We start from the raw sequence: 15588 nt of genomic DNA on the forward strand, positions 1-15588 counted from the left end.
AGAAATACCGCTTTGAAGAACAGTCTAGCAGTATCTGTTAATCCAGAGGTTAAACACAAAGTTGCCATTTACCCCAGTAATTTCACTCCTGGGTATACACCCTAGAGAAGTGAAAATAAATGTTATGTCCACACAAAACTTGTATGTAAATGTTCAAAGCAGCATTATTCAAGATAGACAAAAAGTGGAAACAACACAAATGTCCAACAGCTGATGAATGGATAAGTAAAATGTGTTATAGTCATACCATAGAATATGATTCCTCCATAAAAAGGAATGAAGTACTGACACATGCTACAACGTAGATGAACTTTGAAAACATTATGCTAAGTGGAAGAAAATTGTCACAAAATTTATGATTACATGCATGTGAAATATTCAGAATAGGCAAATCTATGGCGATAAAAAGTAGATTAATGGTTGCCTAAGGATCGAAGAGTTGACTCATTGGAAAAGACCCTGATGCTGGGAGGGATTGGGGGCAGGAGGAGAAGGGGACGACAGAGGATGAGATGGCTGGATGAGATTCACCAACTCAATGGACATGAGTTTGAGTAAACTCCAGGAGTTGGTGATGGACAGGGAGGCCTGGTGTGCTGCAATTCATGGGGTCGCAAAGAGTCAGACACAACTGAGCGACCAAACTGAACTGAACTGAAGGATAGGGAGATTGTGGGTGCTTATGGGAAATGATTGCTACTGAGTACAGGGTTTCTTATGGGGCGTAGAAATGTTCTAAAAAAAAGTGATGTTGCACAATACTGAAAATACACTTAAAAACACTGAGTTGTTGCATTTTAAATATAAGATGGACAAACACATTCTTTCTTATTCTATAATAAACCATCTTTAATTTGAATTCTATTCATTTGAAATATATAATAAATTTGGCAGGACATTATCTGACACAAAAGACTTATAATGCAAATGAATTGTGTAAGCATAAAGTTTTATGAAAAATGTTTAAGAAAACTCATTGTACTTTTTAAAAATGCAACCTTTTTGCATTTATAATAGTTTTACTTACCAGGTTGCATTGTAACTGCTTGTCCACATGTCTCTTTTCTTAGACAAAATCTGATTTATAAAGAACTCAGATCTTCCTTATTTTACGTTTCCAGGACCTGGTGCAGTGCCTAGCAAATAATATGAAAGTGAAAGTGAAGCTGTTAGTCACTCAGTTCAACTCTTTGCGACCCCGTTGACTGTAGCCCACCAGGCTCCTCCATCCATGGGATTTTCCAGTCAAGAATACTGGAGTAGGTTGCCAGTTCCTTCTCCAGGGGATGTTCCCAACCCAGGGATCGAACCCAGGTTTCCCTCACTGCAGGCAGATGCTTTACTATCTGAGCTACCAGGGAAGAGCAAATAGTATACATTCATTCAATAAATATTTACTAAAGGCTCGCTGTTTCAAAGTAACACATTCTGAATACTTCTGACTCCATTTACCTAAAAACAATAAGTGTGCACATCAAAAATTATTCTTTTTTGTCTTTGTAAAAACAACTTTATTAGGAAAATTTCTGCTAACTTTCTTCAAGTTATACATTTCTATAACTTCTTAAGCTTCACATCCACACTTCTTTACACAATGTGGTATAATTTGAGTTTTCCCTAATTCGGTCCTTCCTAAAAATAATCTGAACAAGTGAAGCTTCACTGTGCCAAACCAGTATTTCTGCTTTCAATTTTGGATTGAAATACGCATATTATTAGATCCAGACCTCTCATCTTTCATATATTCACGCCTGGATTGATCATCATGATCCATGAAAGTTTATGAGGTGGAAGTAAATGTAAACAAACTGTTGGTTACATTTGCTTTAGAACCAACATTAGCACTTATTTGGGGTGGGAAGTACACAGTTGTTTGTTAGAATATCTTCTGTATTCCCTGCACAAACATTAGGAAGCTACCATGAAGGATGCTGAGTGAGACGTTGTCCTGAGCTGAACAGGAAGATCGGGCAGTAGGCAGGAAAGAAAAGATGAGTAGGTCACACATGCAGAAAGAAAGTCGGTGAAACATGTGGGTGAGGGGTCTAGTGCTGTGAAGGCCAACATTGGCCCCATCTTTTAATTGCATGTCATGATGAGTTGGTAGTGTTTTTCATTTGGGGATTGGTGTTTTGTTTTGTTCTATGGTCGGTTGGCTTTTTTATATCTGCTAAATACCCAGAAATCACCCTTCAACTCAGTCTTAAATACATTTTCTTTAAAAGAACAGACATGCTCATAAATGATGAGCTTTCAGTACCAAGCTAGAATCCAATTCTTCTACTGCCTTATTTCTATTTGTGTTTTCTTAAACTTCTCTGACAACAGTTCCTAAACTATTTAGGTTGTTGCAAGGAAAAAAAATTAAGATAGATGGTCAGATAGAAATTTTTATAATACCCAGGGCAACAACAAGCAAAGAGAGAGAGAAAAAAAAAGTTCTTCCTGATGATAATTCGTTTTATTCCACACATGAGATTGCGTTACCCTTGTCTTAGCAGGCAAAGGTTAGCCTTCTTCATAAATTTTATCCTGCCCACAGACCAATCTAATTATAGTAAATAATTTTCTCAATTCACAATTCTGCTTTTCTCCAACCTGCCCATTATGTTCTATAGTTTTGCAATAAGCGACTACAGAATTGCACGTTTCATTACCAATTCAGCATCTCTCCAAAAGTGATGCATGCCTAAGTCATTTCTTTCTCACCCAGCATCTCACCCAGTATTCCCTAGTCTTTCACACCATAAAAATCTCTATTCAATAAAGAAACGTTAACTTTTGATCAGGGAAGTGGGGGTTGTAATAGTTTTACAACACTGGCAATATTACAGAAATAGAGAAGCAGTATTTTATTTGTCAGTGTGGGATGATAGAAAAATTTTCAGATTGGGAGTCAGAAGATCGAGAGACCTGTTCGCTGCACAACCTTTTGTGAGGCCCTTCATCTTTCTGAGCTTCAGGTTCATCACCTATAAAAATATCTAAAAATATCACCCATCTTCTATGGTTATTTGGGGGCTCAAAAAGGGAAGTAAAAATATTTGAAAATTGTAAAGAGCTACATAAACAGGAAATATTATTTTATAATTTAAAATAACATACAAGTCTTTAAAGGCCCAGCTTCAACTCCATTGGCAGGTAGCTCTACAGTCCTGAAGAAAACACCCAAACTGAACCTACAATATATGACTCCATATTTACTATTTGTTCCCAAATAAATTATGCTGCCATCTCCTTGCATGGGTTTGTCTCATGGATGTTGTTTTGGTTTGGGGGTGGGACATTTGTTTTGTTATCTTGCTATCTGAGCTATTGATTCTGTAGCTTTCCTCCATATGAAGTGAAAATTTTCATAGGCAGAAATTCATCTCCATACGTGCTATCATTCCATCATTTTGCTGCACTAAGGGAGACAGCCTACAGAACCTTAAACCTTTTTTTAAAGACCCCAGTGATATATGAACATTCATTTCCAAGCACTCCCACTAGAGTCATTCTAATCTGGGGAGCTCTAGGGACTGTTTGAACGCGGACTATATGAAGTCGTTTCTCAGGCACTTCTTCTCACTGTCGTGTAGCCAACAGGCTGAATCAACCACATGCAGTAATGAAAACATCCTGTATTTATAGGAGTATTTCTCCAAGGAACATCCTTCAGCAGGAATGCCTGAAAGAGTTCTAAGAATTGAAGGACATATTTCAGACATGTCTAACCTGTCTCCGAACCCCTATAAAAATGGTCAGGATACCAAATTGTGCCTTTCCCCGCCTTGTGCTATAAAATGAAATGGGAGAGTTGTTTGGCTTTATGGCTCTCCATGTCATTGTGTCTTTTTGCTATTACATGGGTGTAAAAAAATAAATAAAAATAAGCTATATTAAGCATTATGCCATGTCACTACTACACCAAGCAGCTACATAACTTTAACTGTGAATTTTGTTTTATCTTAAGGAATTTTTTTTAAACATCAGTCTGCACAAAATAGTCTACAAGCATATAAATTTTAGATTTTTTTCCCCAAAAAACAAAGCTCTTGGCATCCAGAAATATTGGAAGGAGAAAAAAAAAATATGAAGGATTTATAGAAAACCAAAGTTTACATTTTCTCTTCTTTAAAGTAAAGAGGAGTTGGAATATATTTGCTTTAAGATTCTTGCACTGCTTAAATTCTTGAAATATGTAAACAGGGAAGACTGAATAGTCAATTATTTCATAGTAGATTAAATAGATATTTTTCAAAAGCCTTTCCATGGGTGTTAGTTTCTCAGTCATGTCTGACTCTTTGTGACCCCACCAGGCTCCTCTGTCCATGGAATTCTCCAGGCAAGAATGCTAAAGTGGGTAGACATTCCCTGCTCCAGGGGATCTGCCTGACCCAGAGATCAACCCTGGGTCTCCTGGTTCTCCTCCAAAGAATTGCAGGCAGATTCTTTACTGTTTGAGCCAGCCTCTATTTAAAGTGACCTAAGAGAATGGTTCCTAGGATTTCTGGAAGAAGTGGCTGGTGATCATTTCCACAGCCATGAGCTGGGAGGGAGGGTTGTAGAATTCCCCCAGAGGAATGTGAAGATGCTCACACACCAGTGGCCCTGAAATGCACATTCATTTCAGGAAGGTAGACAAGAAATCAAACCTCACTTGGAGACTAACGAAGTAGGATCCAGTCTACTAATCAGGGATCTTTGCCTAACAGTTCATGCTGACCCAAACTGTGTGCTTTTTTCAACCACCCTCTTTGTTCCTTGACACATTTGTTCACTCAAAACAAGTTTAAAGAGGTAAAGCAAGTAGAGGTAAAAAAATGTCCCTTGACCACCATGGAACAGCATAAAGATGGAGCATCACCATTATGTGTCAACCATCAAATGTGGGAAGGACTAGAACTGTATGCATTGCTTTAGTCCAGGATGAATGGAAACGGCTCTCTGTTCTCTCCATACCGTCTGTGCATTTCCACTTTCACCTCAGGTGCTGACTTCAGCATAGTTACTCAAAGCGTATTGCAGGAAGTAGTCAATATGAGCAAAGAAATATTCTGAAAAATTATAGCACGGGGAACACTCATGCCTATAATATGGAGGATCTTGAGAAACTATCATCTATCCCAGTGAGCCATCATCATCACTCTCTGATCACTCTCTGAAGGTGGAGGCTGGAGCAAGAGTTTCACCAGCCTTGGCTTATCCTAGTGCTAGGAAAATGGAGCTAGGACCTTGCGAGGAAGGGGGAATTTGAGGCAAAAGGAAAGAGAGAAAGATTGGGGGAAGAAAATCTGCTCTGATGCCCGTTGAAACAAACCCACTAGGCCTAAAATGCAACCCAGTGGAAGAAGTTTTCCTCTCACTTTGGACTTCATGTGTATGTATGACGATCACCCTGTACTGAGCTCTTTTAAATCATATATTGTCCTTCAAGCCCTTTGAGATGTTGCAAAGTTACAAGATCCTTATTATAAACTACAAGGCCCAGAAGTGGAAACTGAAACCCAGAGAAGTCAAGTAACTTGCACAAGGACACACAGCTAGCGAGTGGTAGACTCAGGGCTCCAGCCCAGGTCTGCCTGACTCTGTAGGCTATGTCTCAGTCACACAACACACTTCTCACTAATGGCAACACTCCTGCTGTTTCCTCTTCCCCATTAATGTACATGGGCTGCAAAAAGGTATCAATTTTCACCATCTTTTTTAAAACAGTTCTTTGTGTTGATGGTATTTTTATTCACATATTTCTAGGCACACCATAGTAGTTGAAATAACTTTTTCCACTATTCATTTCACATTTATTCAACATGTATCTCCTGAGTCCCTGAACCAAGCCAGGTATTGTGCGGGGTGCTTTAGGAAGTCACAGTCCACTGGAAGAGATCACATTAAAATGAAAATAAGTGCTTGGTTTCCCATGGTACAGTAAGGCGTAACCAAGAGATTAGAGTTTGCTTATTGAGCTGCAATCCAAAACCACATTATTGGGCTATAATTTCCTATTTGATTGACAAGAAAGGACTGAGCAACTGGCCCAAGGTCAAACAGCTAGTCAGTGGCAGTTCATTTCACTTACTTTATTGTCTCTGACATACCATGTTTTCATGATTCACCCTCTCTTAATAGCCTTATGTAATGTTCAAAACATATTTTATGTTTTACAGACATTTTTAAAATTTAAGGCCAAAGAAGCAAAAGCATCAAAAGCTAACATTGGGCTAGATCACATTTTGACTGCCAGTTTTAAGGACGTCAGAGAGCCTATAAGGTTTGGCTCTCCCCCAAGCATGTTTCCAGGCTATGGAAGCCGTTAATTCTGTCCTAAACGCACGCTGTGTCCTCATCTCCTCAGTAGCCCTCTATCTGGGCTAAGACTTAATTGGTTTGGGTTGGGTAATTCATAGCGCCTCATTAGGGCATCAAAACACATACTAGGCTCTCTAGTAATTTTCTCCCCTGAAAGAACATTGATTGCCTCCTTCATTGGGAAAGGAATTAGCTAAAGGACTCTTGGGTCTGTGCAAAGAGATTAAGTCCACAATGGGTAATTTCAAAGTGTATTGTACAATCAGATTTCTTTGAGCCTATCTGTCGATCAAATTTCTCTTCTCTTGCTAAAACTTCCTGCACACCTACCAAACAGCAAGTTGAGTGTTGGTTACCTTGAAGAAATGATATAACCTATAAGTATTTTAAAGCTTTCACTAGCCAGTCTTCCAGTTTTCTTTTGTCTGAGATGAACTTTGTTAATACACTGATAGGAAAACCACCAAAAAATGGGTTTTCTGCTGATCTTGTTAATTACTCTGCTTCCCACTCTTGCAATAATAGGCTGGGTGAATGCCTGTCCATACCCACTCACCTCTACACATCAAAGGACACTATGAATATCTTCAATTCTCTACTTTTTGGCTCCAGGAGATAAGTTGGCCCTCCTATGAAAGTGAAAGTGAAAGTTGCTCAGTCCTGTCCAACTCTTTGCAACCCCATGGACTGTAAAGTCCATGGAATTCTCCAGTCCAGAATACTGGAGTGGGTAGTCTTTCCCTTCTCCAGGGGATTTTCCCAACCCAGGGAGGGGGACATCAACCAATGACAGAGAGTGCTTGGTAGATACACATCCCAGCTTCCTCACCTCTCAGCTGGGATAGTTCTAAGGTATGGTCTACATGTTCCCAGGGTTCCTGGGCAGAACACCCTCCAGTTACTCAAAGTCATGACCAGCCTGATAGCATGCCCTATACCGGCCTCTTTCCTCTCCTGTCCCACTTCCTCATTCCACCGCCAGTGTTTCCTGGGGTCATCTCCCAAAAATATCACCTCCACTTCTGGGACTTGCCCTCTGGAAAACAAATAACCCATTCCCTTTTCTCTGATATCCTGAGACTCCTTGTCTCAGGGTCTGCTTCTGAGAAACATAAAGGAAAATACTTCGGATTGTTCTATCAATGTTTGACGTCCACCATCTGGCATTGAAATCTCAAGGTCATTGAGATACTATTCTGCTGCAGTGCCTTGGTGCTTTCTCCGCTGACTAGATGTTCATCCCACAGTCCAGACATATCTGGTTGAATCTGGAGGCTAGTAGACTAAACTCCTGAGAAGCCTTTTTTCCTTAAGGTTCAAGGAACTTCCTGGGAAATAACTTACCCTGGAAGAAGAGAGAGTTGAGACTTACCAAGTTGGTCTAAAGATTTTAGATCAGTATTGTTGGGAGGAGAGGATGTGGATTGAGACAGCATTGAGTAATATATTAATACCTTCTGCGTTCTCATATGCAGTATATCCTTACTTCATACTCATGATCTTCTGAAGGCCCTCTAGTGGAGAATGGTGTGGGCAAGAAGAGGGAAGGCAATGAAAAAGAGGGAGAAAAAGAAACTAGAATAAATGAAATACCTACTCTCCTTACAGTTGTTAAACGAGGTCAAACCAGAAACTTGTTCTGCCTTTTGTTATTGTATCCTCGGATCACTGTGTCATGGGGAAACATTAGTAAAACTTTGATCAACATCTCATAAATATAATTTCTCTGACAGTAGCCTGGCTTGGTGCAGCCAAGACATCTAATTCCTAAAAAGCTGCACACTTGTTTCTCAAGATAATATTCTGGGACTTTGCTGCTGCAAAACAAAATAAAGTCATTCCCTTTTCTCCAATCACGCAAAATATGCATTGGGCATATTGCCTCCAACAGTCTCTAGGAGACTAACCTGCTGCTTTTTCTCTTATCCCTTGCTTTCCTCTAAAACTGGTATGACCTCCAGTATCAGGGGGAACAAAATTGTGAATGGGGCCTGCTTCTGGCATATGAGTTCGGAATCCTCCAGGAGCATCATGATGCTCCTGTCAGCTGGTTTTGCCCCTGGGTATCTAATTTAACTGACAAATCTGGGGGATCACGTGGAGGCAGCCACCTCCCCAGCGACTTCACAGATGGGAACCCCGCAGTGAGTAAGTTATTCCAGCAAGTTTGACATCAGCTTATGTTGAACATTTTCCTGACAGGTCTGCTCGTTTCTTAACAGCATAAAACAACTCACTGTTATTAGGCATGAGTCTCCCTTGACTTGATAAATACCATGGCCCCATTTCTGACTGTTTTTATGGACATCCTAAAGGCATCTGAACATGGCATTTTACATTTGGCAGACGCCGATCAACAACAATCTTTTCTAATGAGTCTTGGAAGCAATGCACAGGGTCAAATATTCCAACAAGTGAAGGACATCCAGTTCTACAGACAAGTGCACTTTTGAGGGTGAATGGAAGTAGGGAGGGCATTCTTACTGCCTGAGCACATGTGGGCATATTTTGCAAAAATCAACTTAGCTGCAAATTTAACCTGAAATCAAATCTTGTCTTGGCAGTATGCCTAGCAAGCATTATATAGTTGTTAGTTTCAATCACAAGAACAATTACTTCAAGTTATAGTACAGACCAGTTTTTAAAGGCCTCAGGCCAGCAAAGTTTTCCTAGGATACAACTAGCTGCAAAAAAAATCCATAGATGAAAGAAGTGCCATACTTTGTTCTTTCAGCTTTTATTAATATTTTGTCAATTGGCAACAGGAACACAGCCCTGGCACTACACCAACACCACAAGCATGGTGCTGAGAGAGTGCAAATGAATGTGGAAGACGTGACCCATGGGCTCAGAAAACTTGAAGCCTACACAGAGATTCAGACCTTACTGAATAAGCATACCCCCAAACCGAAGAAAGGATACAGAAGTCTGGGTAAAGACGAGATAATGAATGCAAAGCACTTAGTTCTGTGCCAGAGAGGCCCACAGTAAACACTAAAGGAGGAGTAGCTATTATGGTTATTTTATTAGAAAGCTTAACTCATAATTACATAAATACCAAGAGGAAACAAACTCAGGTTGGAGGGGGGTGAGTTCTGAGCCAGAATCAAAAGGTCTGGAGGTTCACATTGGAGCAGAGGAAACACAAGGCTCCTTCCCATCAGAGAAAGCTGGGTAAGCCACAGCACAGTCATAAAAGTGAGTTTATTTCATTCAAGGGCAGCGGGTCTGGCTAATCTCAAACAAAGATTCCATTGAAAAAAAGATTAAAATAAGAGGTTATTGAGACCAGAAGGTGGGCAATCACCTTAGTGTCTAGGTAAAGGAGAAAGGTTTAACAGAGTCAGAAAACAAGGATCTTTAGGCAGGCCAACCACATAATTCTCAAAGCCCAGAGCAAAACAAAAACGTGGATCCCCTTGTTCAAAAATTATTAAAAATTTCAAGACTGACAGGAGAGCATTTAAACAAGTCTGGAGCTCTTCTGAGCCTGAGCCCTGTGAAAATACACAGGTCACATGCCCATGAAACCAGCCCTGTCTTTCAGAGTGTGACGATGAAAATACTTCCCAAAGACTACTCATGGGATACACGGGAAAAGGAAAACATTTCGGAAAGAGAGACTCATGAGGCGACTCTTTAGTGTAATTGGCCAAGAAACATTGCAGAAAAGATACGAGAGAAGTTGACAATAGAAAAGATGTAAGGCATAAAGGAGAATGAGGGTTTGAAATCACCTCAAGTTAAGAGGGAGATTTTAAAAAGGAGAAATACAGTAAGAATACTTTTAAATGACCAACTTGTTTCTTTGATGATATTAATCCCTCTGTAAAATGTGCTGACTGATATCCCAGGACTCTGGAAATCGGGCTTCCCTGCTTGGCTCAGTGGTAAAGAATCCACTAGCCAATGCAGGAGGCAAGGGTTCAATCCCTGGGTTGGGAAGATCCCCTGGAGAAGGAAACAGCAACTCACTCCAGTATTCTTTCCTTGGAAATCCAATGGACAGAGGAGACTGGTGGGCTACTGTCCCTGGGATCACGAAAGAATCAGACAAGACTTAGCAACGAAATGAAAACAACAAAAGGTGGAAACCCCAGATAGAAATCCCAGATGGGCAAAGCTTTTTGTCAGTTTGGTTCCTTTCTATATATTCAGGGGTCCAGCATATAATAGTGTCTGACATACAGTGCCCAGCATGTAGTAGTCACTAAACAAAGATTAGATGAATGAATGAATCAGCCTGTGTTGGGATACTGCTCTCTGAGAGACTCTGTGATTCTAAACTGAACCCTTTTATCCTGATCCAAGGGCCTTCCATGCTGTGCTGTGCTGTGTTACTCTGCTGTGTCCAACTCTTTGCGACCCCATCGACTGTAGCCCACCACGCTCCTCTGTCCACGGGGATTCTCCAGGTGAGAATACTGATGAGGGATCGAACCCTCATCTCCTGCATTGGCCAGTGGATTCTTTACCACTGAGCCAGCAGGGAAGCCCAGGTGGCACTAAAATAAAGAATCCACCTACAATGCAGGAGACTTAGGTTTGATCCCTGGTTTGAGAAGATCCCCTGGAGTAGGAAAAGGCAACCCATTTCAGTATTCTTGCCCAGGAAATCCTGTGGACAGAGGAGACGGGCGGGCTACAGTCCCTGGAGCCACAAAGAGTTGGACACAACTGAGCACATACACATCCTTATCTAAAGTCAGTAACTTTCCCAAACCTGTTAATATCATTTGTATTAGTTATTATAATTATAGAATCTATTAAACTATGGAAACCAATGAAGTGTGTATATGAAGAGAGTTTTTATAAAACTTGGTTGAATCATTGGAAAGAGTCCATAATGGAAGGTTATTAGGGAAAATATTATCAATTAGATATGGGAAACATCACAAAATAGGGGGAAATAAACAAAATTCTAGAATTCTTGACTCAGATTGCTTTGCAAGTGATTCTAAGTTCTCACTTCACTTTAAACACATTAAAAATGGAAATTGTAGCCTATTACGAATGTGTTGAAATCAAGAAAGAGTTTGGAGACTTCACACAGCCAACTTAGGCTCAAAGAAAAGGCCTTAGCCCTACATCAGAAGATAGATGACTATAAGGTCACTTACTGTTAGCGTGTGTTGAGTACCTACTATGTCTCAAGTATAATATTGCCTTCTCTGCTCACATCTTCACTGACTAGGTGGCAACCCTGCCAGGTAGTATCCTTAGTCCCATTTGAAAGGCAAAGAATCTGACACTCAGGAGTTCAGTTAGGTTGATACTGGACTCACGGCGATACGGAAAGTGCCAGAGCTACATATAAACACAGAATCTTCTGGCTTCAAGTCCTAGGATCTTTCTGCCATATAAAACACTTAATAATTTGCTCAAAGTAACTGAGATCTTCCTATTGTAAATCTAATTTACTTTCCATTACATCAATAAGATATTTTAATGAACTGACCAACCATGGGGTCTGACTGCATCAGATAAGAATAAACCAAATTGAATAAATAAATGAATACATAAGCAAACTAACTTAAAGGGAATAAACCAAAATGCCAGCATATCAGGCCAATGGCTTAATTGTAGATTATAATTTTATATAAGGATATTATAGTTATATAGATAATATTTATATTTTATACTTATACTTTAATTTCTTTATTATTTGACACTTGTATTTAACATACATTTTAATTTCTACTGACACTACATTTTCTATCCTGGAAAATTCCTTCTGATACCAAGTTATCTGGGAAGCAAATTTAATCAGGATGCTCATTGGTGGGCATACAGTGATAATGCAGAGTTCCAAAGAATAGCAAGGAGAGATAAGAAAGCCTTCCTCAGTGATCAATGCAAAGAAATAGAGGAAAACAATAGAATGGGAAAGACTAGAGATCCCTTCAAGAAAATTAGAGATACCAAGGGAACATTTCATGCAAAGATGGGCACAATAAAGGACAGAAACGGTATGGAACTAACAGAAGCAGAAGATACTAAGAGAGGTGGTAAGAATACACAGAAAAACTATACAAAAAAGATCTTCATGACGCAGATAACCACAATAGTGTGATCACTCACATAGAGCCAGACCTTCTGGAATGTGAAGTCAAGTGGGCCTTAGGAAGCATCACTACGAACAAAGCTAGTGGAGGTGATAGAATTCCAGTTGAGCTATTTCAAATCCTGAAAGATGATGCTGTGAAAGTGCTGCACTCAATAGGCCAGCAAATTTGGAAAACTCAGCAGTGGCCACAGGACATGAAAAGGCCAATCCCAAAGAAGGGCAATGCCAAAGAATATTCAAACTACTGCACAATTGTACTCATCTCACACGCTAGTAAAGTAATGCTCAAAATTCTCCAACCATGAAATTCCAGATATGCCAGCTAGATTTAGAAAAGGCAGAGGAACCAGAGATCAAATTGTCAACATCCACTGGACCATAGAAAAAGCAAGAGAATTCCAGAAAAATATCTATTTCTGCTTTATTGACTATGCCAAAGCCTTTGACTGTGTAGATCACAACAAACTGTGGAAAATTCTGAAAGACATGGGAATACCAAACCACCTGATCTACCTCCTGAGAAATCTGTATGCAGGTCAAGAAGCAACAGTTAGAACTGGACATGGAACAACAGACTGGTTCCAAATTGGGAAAGGAATACATCAAGGCTGTATATTATCACCCTGCTTATTTAACTTATATGCAGAGTACATCAAGCAAAATGCCAGGCTGGATGAAGTGCAAACTGGAATCAAGATTGCTGGGAGAAATATCCATAAACTCAGATATGCAGATGATACCACCCTTATAGCAGAAAGTGAAGAGGAACTCAAGAGCCTCTTGATGAAAGTGAAAGAGGAAAGTGGAAAAGCTGGTTTAAAACTCAACATTCAAAAAACTAAGGTCATAGCATCCTGTCCCATTACTTCATGGCAAATAGATGGGGAAACAATGGAAACAATGACAGATTTTATTTTGGGGGGCTCCAAAATCACTGCAGATGGTGATTGCAGCCATGAAATTAAAAGGCACTTGCTCCTTGGAAGAAAAGTTATTACCAAACTAGACAGCATATTAAAAAGCAGAGACATTACTTTGCCAACAAAGGTCTGTCTAGTCAAAGCTATGATTTTCCAGTAGTCATGCATGGATGTGAGAGTTGGAATATAAAGAAAAATGAGCACTGAAGGAATGATGCTTTTGAACTGTGGTGTTGGAGAACACTTTTGAGTGCCCCTTGGACTGCAAGGAGATCCAACCAGTCCATCCTAAAGGAGGTCAGTTCTGAATATTCATCGGAAGGACTGATGCTAGAGCAGAAACTCCAATACTCTGGCCACCTGTTGTGAAGAACTGACTCATTGGAAAAGACCCTGATGCTGGGAAAGATTGAAGGCAGGAGGAGAAGGGGACAACAGAGAATGAGATGCTTGGATGGCATCACCGACACAATGGACATGAGTTTGAGCAAGCCCCAGAGGTTGGTAAATAGGACAGGGAAGCCTGGCATGCTGCAGTCCATGGGGTCACAAAGAGTTGTACACACTGGGCAACTGAACTGAACAGTGATAATTGCTTTGGAAGAATGTCTTATGCGAACTCAAGAAAAACCCAGCGACATATCCCTGCTCTGTCACCAAATACACTGCCTTGATGACCAGATAATGGTTTTCCTAAATTCAGCACCCTGAAAAAAAAAGTGAGAGTGTTAGTTACTCATTCCTGTCTGACTCCTTGTGATTGCCAGACTCCTCTGTCCTTGGTCTTCTCCAGGCAAGAATACTGGAATGTATTCCTTATACTGATATAATTAAGAAAAAAGTATTGCCCATTTATATGAGAAGGAAAAAAGGGAAATAGAAAAGTAACTCCCAGAACTATAGGATCTGAGAGTGGAGCAGGTTGATTGGAGGCAGGCAGAGGAGATAGCAGACATTTTATTTGTCAGGACTATTTAGGTACAAGTGACAAAAACTAGCTTGGGTCACGGTGTCCATCCTTGGGTCAATTACAGTTTCCAGAAGAGTAGTGCACCAAATCTGGGTAGAATTGTCACCAAATTGATGCGGAGTATGGGACAGGCAGAAAACCAAAGAGGGAAGGGGAGATTAACAGAAGAAGGAATAAAGAAATTCTTACCAGTCAAAACAGTCTCCCTTCCCATGTCTGTAACCCTAACAGAAAACAAGAGGCACAGCAAAGGAGGCAAAGAATGATCAGAGAGAGTAAAGGTCATGATGAGCTCGGTTTGAAACACGTTCAGGTCCTGGTGTTAAAAGTTGCCTCCAGTGTAGACATGCTAAAGGTAACTTGAAGGGAGTAACAGGTAACAAGATTTGTGAGTCATCTGCAGTGCCATGGTAACTTACACAATTTTATCAGAACTGTTTGTATGTCAAGGGATAAAACTCCACCTCCTATTACCTCAAACCAAGGAACTGGAAAAGTTCAGAGTAAAATCCAGATGTTTGTCTTGGTCTAGATGCTCAACAAATGGTGCTGGGTATCTGTCTTGCCCCATCTTCTCAGTTCTGCTTTGTCTGGGCTGACTTGATTAGTGTGTATGCTCTTCCCACAAGATGGTGAGGGGATTCCCCTCTACACCCCCAGCAGTCTGAGCATTCATCTTACCAGTTCAGTGGCACTAGCAGAAAGAAAGCACCACTTTTGCAACTGCTCCCAAAAAAAGTTCTGGTCCTCTTCGGGCTGCTTTTTGGCCACATCTTGAACCAGTCTCTGTGCAGAGAAAGAGACAGAAAAATACACACATGATCCTTCCCTGGGTCATATGCTTAACCCTGGAACCAGGAAGAAGGGCCAGTGAAAGGGTGTCAACAGAAAATGAGAGATAAGCATAAAAAGTGGTCCCAGAGAAAAGCCTTCCTTCCCCTTTCTTTTGACGTCACCATGGTTCCCACCCAAGATGTCAATTGAGGGGGTATGTATCTTCCAGTGGCACTCTATGACTGCTCACTTACTCACCTAAATCTGCACATCTACCTCCTTGTCATTATAACATAGGTTGAGTGTCCTGGACTGCAGTTCGACACCTGGACAGTCCTCCCCTGATGAAAATCCTGATGTAGTTTGTTTCCTTCCAAATATATGCAAAACACATTTTGCTCCTTTGATCACAATTATGCAGAGAAACAGATGTTTACCTTTCATTTTCTTACCAATAACAGTTGGTGTTTGAATGACCTACCTCATGTTTCCCTGCCCTTGTCCTTTGAATTCTCTTTTGGGGTATATGTTCACATGCACAACTGCATAATTTTTCTCAGATAGTT

At 40.4% G+C, this 15588-nt stretch overlaps 1 long non-coding RNA gene across 2 annotated transcripts in view; it reads right to left on the minus strand.

The window, feature by feature from the left end:
- LOC139032134 (uncharacterized) overlaps positions 1-15027 on the minus strand; it is a 162006-nt gene extending 146979 nt beyond the window's left edge. For both annotated transcript variants that reach the window (XR_011484660.1, XR_011484659.1), the window contains exons 1-2: positions 14930-15027; positions 1028-1136 (exon numbers count right to left, since the gene is read on the minus strand). This is a non-coding gene — a long non-coding RNA (uncharacterized lncRNA). The remainder of the gene's footprint in view (positions 1-1027; positions 1137-14929) is intronic.
- Positions 15028-15588: the final 561 nt, after the last annotated feature.

Source organism: Odocoileus virginianus, chromosome 30, assembly GCF_023699985.2.
Source record: "Odocoileus virginianus isolate 20LAN1187 ecotype Illinois chromosome 30, Ovbor_1.2, whole genome shotgun sequence".
Lineage (NCBI taxonomy): Eukaryota > Metazoa > Chordata > Mammalia > Artiodactyla > Cervidae > Odocoileus > Odocoileus virginianus.